This window comes from Manis pentadactyla, chromosome 4, assembly GCF_030020395.1.
Source record: "Manis pentadactyla isolate mManPen7 chromosome 4, mManPen7.hap1, whole genome shotgun sequence".
NCBI lineage: Eukaryota > Metazoa > Chordata > Mammalia > Pholidota > Manidae > Manis > Manis pentadactyla.
The window spans coordinates 139,657,847-139,663,484 of NC_080022.1; the positions used below are offsets into that span (position 1 = coordinate 139,657,847).

The 5,638-nt window shown below is 40.4% G+C and overlaps 1 pseudogene; it reads left to right on the forward strand.

The window, feature by feature from the left end:
• The first annotated feature begins 3,852 nt into the window (after positions 1-3,852).
• Positions 3,853-4,788, forward strand: LOC118922879 (olfactory receptor 1A1-like; annotated as a pseudogene).
• The last annotated feature ends 850 nt before the right edge of the window (positions 4,789-5,638 follow it).

Here is a 5,638-nt window from a genome sequence, read left to right on the forward strand (position 1 = left end):
AGATGTATTTGTCAGCCCCTGTGCCAGTATTAATCAGCTGTATGAAATACCAGACAAATCATTGTCACACTTGATAGGCCATTCCTCCCTTCTCATCCTTTTCCCTGAATTGTCTTAGCTCCTTGTGGCCCTTTTTGTCTCCTACATGAATTTTGGATAAGCTTACTATGTTCCTTGGTTAAAAAAACCCATGGTATTTTGATTGGGATTACAATGAATTCATACACTAATTGGAGGAGAATTGGCATTTTTGCAATATTGAGTCTCAATAACCATTGTTTATCCCCACATTTTTAGGTATTCTTTTTGTCATCCAGCAGAATTTTGAAATTGCTAAATCACGTCTTAGAATTGTTCCTAGATTACTTTTTTTTGGCATCATTAATCTACAATTACATGAGGAACATTATGTTTACTAGACTCCCCCCATCACCCAGTGCCCCCCCACATACCCCATCACAGTCACTGTCCATCAGCATAGTAAGATGCTGTAGAGTCACTACTTGTCTTCTCTGTGTTGTACAGCCCTCCCCGTGCCCCCCACCTACATTATGTATGCTAATCATGATGCCCCCTTTCTTTCCCCCCGCTCCCTTATCCCTCCCTTCCCACCCGTCCTCCCCAGTCCCTTTCCCTTTGGTAACTGTTAGTCCATTCTTGGGTTCTGTGTTTCTGCTGCTGTTTTGCTCCTTCAGTTTTTTCTTTGTTCTTATACTCCATAGATGAGTGAAATCATTTGATACTTGTCTTTCTCCACCTGGCTTATTTCACTGAGCATAATACCCTCTAGCTCCATCTGTGTTGTTTCAAATGGTAGGATTTGTTTTCATCTTATGGCTGAATAATATTCCATTATGTATATGTACCACATCTTCTTTACCCATTCACCTACTGATGGACACTTAGGTTGCTTCAATTTGTTGGCTATTGTAAATAGTGCTGTGATAAACATAGGAGTGCATCTGTCTTTTCCAAACTGGGCTGCTGCATTCAGGTCTTTGATCCATTTCGAGTTTACTTTTGTGTATGGGGTTGGACAATGATCCAGTTTCATTCTCTTACATGTAGCTGTCCAGTTTTGCCAACACAAGCTGTTGAAGAGGTTGTCATTTCCCCCATTGTACGCTCATGGTTATTCCTAGATTTCTTGTTCGTTAGAATTATTTCTAGATTCCGAAATTTCTGTTGCTATTGGGAATAGCAGGTCTTTTAAAAATAATATTTTACAACTTACTTTTACTTCATTGTAACAAAAGTATCAATTTTTTAACATTGGTTTATATTTGTTCATCTAGAGACTCAGAATTTCTTTTGCAGACAATCCTATTTTCTGTGAATTCTATCCATTTTGTCTCTCCTTTGCAATACTCATGTAGCAAAACCTTTTCCTAGTGGTTTATTTTTACAAATGAGACAGTGCTTCAGATACTAGCACAGAAAAGGAAAGCTCAATATAAATTCCCTGCTCCATGAAGATATGTGACCACCTCTCCCCGGAGACCCCTGCTGTATGTGAATTACAACTCTTATTCTTGAGTCCTTTTTCTATCTCACACCTAAGTAATCCCATTCTTTCTTTTAGATTTGGATTTTTTTTCTTTTTATGTACTTATTTACATACAGATTCTAGATGTTTTCATAGGAATGGGACCTGTCAACATCAGCTAAGTCTGCCATGTTGCTGAGACACCCACCTCTAAAACATTACATTTCTCTCCCATATCAGCTAATCATAGTTTCTGAGGCCTCCCATTTACTGAACCCTCTCAATTCTGAGATATTGTGATTCTGCATGCATATGGAAAAGGGAGATTATTAAAAGAGAAAAGCAAATTGATTCAGTTAAGGCAATAAAAAAGCACAAATTTACAGGGAAAAAATTTTTTTTTTACCTGCATCTCCTGTATCTAGCATATAATCCAATGTGTACTACAGGAGACAAAGAAAAATTGTGATTAATTACAGATTAAAGTATTCAGTAGATGTCTTTTTAGAAACATTAGTCAATTACTTAGGATATTCTTTTTTCAATGTGCATTTCAGATAAACAATAATCAACTTTTAATTATTTTATTTTATGAATTGAAGTATAGTTGATAGACGATATTATATTAGTTCTCTGGATTACAGCAACAAATACATAAATTCCATAATGGTTTAAACAGAATAAAGTCTATTTCCCCCTTATGTAACAGTCCTAGTGGGTGTCCAAGGTGGCGGTGGTCCTCCTGGATATAGAGGACTAAGGACACAGGCTCATTCCACCCACTGACTCCACCATCCCATTCAGCCTCCTGGTCATTTGCACCCAGCTGGCCCAAGAGGAAATTTGGAGGAATTTGGAGGAAGCCCAGAACTGGAACACATGGATGATTTGGCAGAAAACTCAGTCCTCTGTCCACACCTCAGTGCAAGGGAGGTGTGTAATGCAGTCAAGCTGAGTGTCCAGGAAGAAGAGAACTGTCTGGATTGGGTGAGATGCAGGCAGCCTCTGCTACAGCTGGTAAGCCTGACAGTCAAGGTGGATGAAAACAGGGAACCAGTAGCAAAGCATTAAGGATGCATTACATTATTTTGGGTAGAAAACAATGATGGTCAAAGCTAAAGCACTGAAACAGTAAGTATAAAACTTTGTATGGATTATTTGATAAAGAATCAAAATATCAGATGTAGAGGTGATATAACCTGGGGGATGCTGCCTGGTATCATCCCACATGTGAGGACCCACAATACAAACCTGTATATATTCAAGCTATTGAGTGCTGAGGTATTGGTACGTAAAATGAATAATATTACAAAAAATCTTTGTAAGGGAGATAAAAATAAACAAGATACAGTTCTCTTCCTCAAAAAAATCTTATAGTCTTCTTAGGTTGGACATGCAGAGTGTGGGGTTTGATCATACCTGTTGGCGGGATGACTGAACATGGAAATATGGGGAGAATAGATTAAGTCTACAGATAGAAACCAGAGTGCCTGCCAAGGAGCAGGTGGAGCCACAGTGGAATTGGATGAGTTACCAAAGGCAACAATAAAAAAAGGTAAGGTAAGGTCAAAGAGAAAAACATCATGCTTACATATTTTAATATTTGGAATAGGGATGGAACCTCTCAAAGGAAATGGTGAATGTCTACTTTACAAATGGAACACCTGGGGATAAACACCAATGTGTTTTGTTATGACCTAACCCTAATGGTCTATGATATACAATCTTGTGATGTCCATCTGGACACTGATACCTCCTGGGCTCTGGGCTCCATCTGGGTTTGGTCAGGGGAACAATTTCTAATTGTTCAGGGTGCTCCTTGGACTAGTAACCACTCTTTGCCTTGGAGGTTTGTTTTGTTTTTTTTAAAGAATCCAAAACACTGTCTTTTCATTTTCATGTGTATTAAAATAGTGAGTGATTCAGCCTTCTCCATTAAGTTGTAAGGTTCTTGGGAGCAGAGACTATGTTATGTTTGAATAAATGGATGAATAAACTGTAGTTCTCACATATTTTTGACTTTTCCACAAGGTCTAAGAGAAGTTCTAGAACATAGAACATGAACTTTAATTATTTTTTAAATGATTAAACCCAGTGTTGGGGTGATACTGGTGGGGTTGGGAGAAGGGGCACCTCTGATTCACAGACTGCTCGCTTCTCAGACATGAGTGTCCAGGCATAATTGTCAATTAATTCAACTGACCAAGAGGGATTTTTTTCCCCAATGTATTGGCATCTATGGATTTAGTAAAACCAGGTATAGACACAGAACGACGGCACTCAAAATTAGCAGCTTAGAAGATTATTACACACAGTAACTTCACTAATCGTTTTGGATTCTCCTCCCCTTTCCTCCTGAAGGATCCATGAGAGAAGAAAACCAGTCCTCCACCCTCGATTTCATCCTCCTGGGAGTTGGTGGTCACTAGGAAGAGGAAGATTCCTTCTTCATCCTCTTCCTCTTCATTTACCCCATCACACTGATAGGAAATCTGCTCATCATCTTGGCCATTCATGCTGACATTGGCCTCCACAAACCCATGTACTATCTCCTTGCCATCCTCTCCTTTCTCGCATCTTCTTATCCTCTGTAACCATCCCCAAGACACTGGCCAACCACATCTTAGGCAACAAAGCCATCTCCTTTGGGGGATGCCTGACACAGATGTGTTTCATGTTAGCCTTGGCTAACACAGACAGCTATATCTTGGCTGCAATGGCATATGACCGACTGTGCTGTGGCCATCAGCCGCCCACTTCATTACACAACAATTATGAGCCCAAGGACTTGTGTCCTGCTAGTTGTTGGGTCTTGGGTGGTTGGAAATGCCAATGCCCTCCCCCACACCCTGCTCACAGCTAGTCTGTCTTTCTGTGGAAACCAGGAAGTGGCCAACTTCTACTGTGACCTTGCCTCTTTACTCAAGCTGTCCTGTTCTGACATCCAGTTTAACATGAAGATGATGTACCTAAGGGTTGGTGTTTTCTCTGTGCCATTACTATGCATCGTCATCTCCTATGTTCAGGTCTTTTCCACAGTCTTAAGGGTTCCATCCACCAAGGGTGTGCTCAAGGCCTTCTCCACCTGTGGGTCCCACCTCACAGTTGTTTCTTTGTATTATGGGATGGTCATGGGCAGGTATTTCCGCCCTCTGACCACTTACAGCCTAAGGGATGCAGTGCTCACTGTGATGTACATCGCGGTGACCCCAATGCTAAATCCTTTCATCTATAGTCTGAGAAACCGAGACATGAAGGCTGCTCTAGGGAAAATCTACAGCAAGAGACTATTTTATAGCTAACATGAGGTCATAATAGAGACTGTAGTTCCCGGCTAGGATGCACTTGAAAATCCGCTCCAAAACCATCCCCCTCCAAGAAGTCACCTTGATCTCCCAGGACAAGGGGACTCAGGTCTCTAGGTTTACATTTGATCATGTCAGTTTCCAAAAGCAGGAGTGGTCAGAAACATATGGCTTCACCTGTTCAGGTACAAGTGAGTAGGAGGCAATATCATGTTTTGCTCTGAGCTTATTTGATGTGTTCATGTGATACTGGATTTCTTTCATCATAACTCATTTAATCATTCCCTTACTCTGAGCTGCTATTCCGATTCTCTCCAGTTATCCTCTACCTTTTCCTCCTTTGGTAGGGACATTAGGTAAACCTTCGGGGCTGGTCTATTAAGCAAGTAGCCATACTAGTCCAGCAAGGTCTTCCTCATCAGTCCATTTCTATTCACTTAAGGTAAGGTTACAAAGGTACAGATCTAGTCGCCTATCCTGATCACTAGAAAACCAACTTTGCCAGATGGAGTCAAAGTAAGCACACTCTTTCTTGCCCTTAGGAGTTTGGACTTAAAATATAGTTACATGATTTTAAAACACAGTTACAGTTTCTTGCATAGAAATTATATCTGCATCAAGCCGTTATAGTTGCAACCCCAGTCCTGTGACCATTGCATCAGTTAGGGATTTTAAATGACAAAGTAATATGGGGAAGAAAGAAAAAAGCATAATCATAATACCAGTGTACTCTGCCCTTGGCAATAATTGCATAGTCATAGCAGTATCCTTCCCCAGATCTACCAAAAAAAACCAGAAATCTATCCAGTGGGAATTATATATATAGTTCTTTAGCCCCATTCATTTT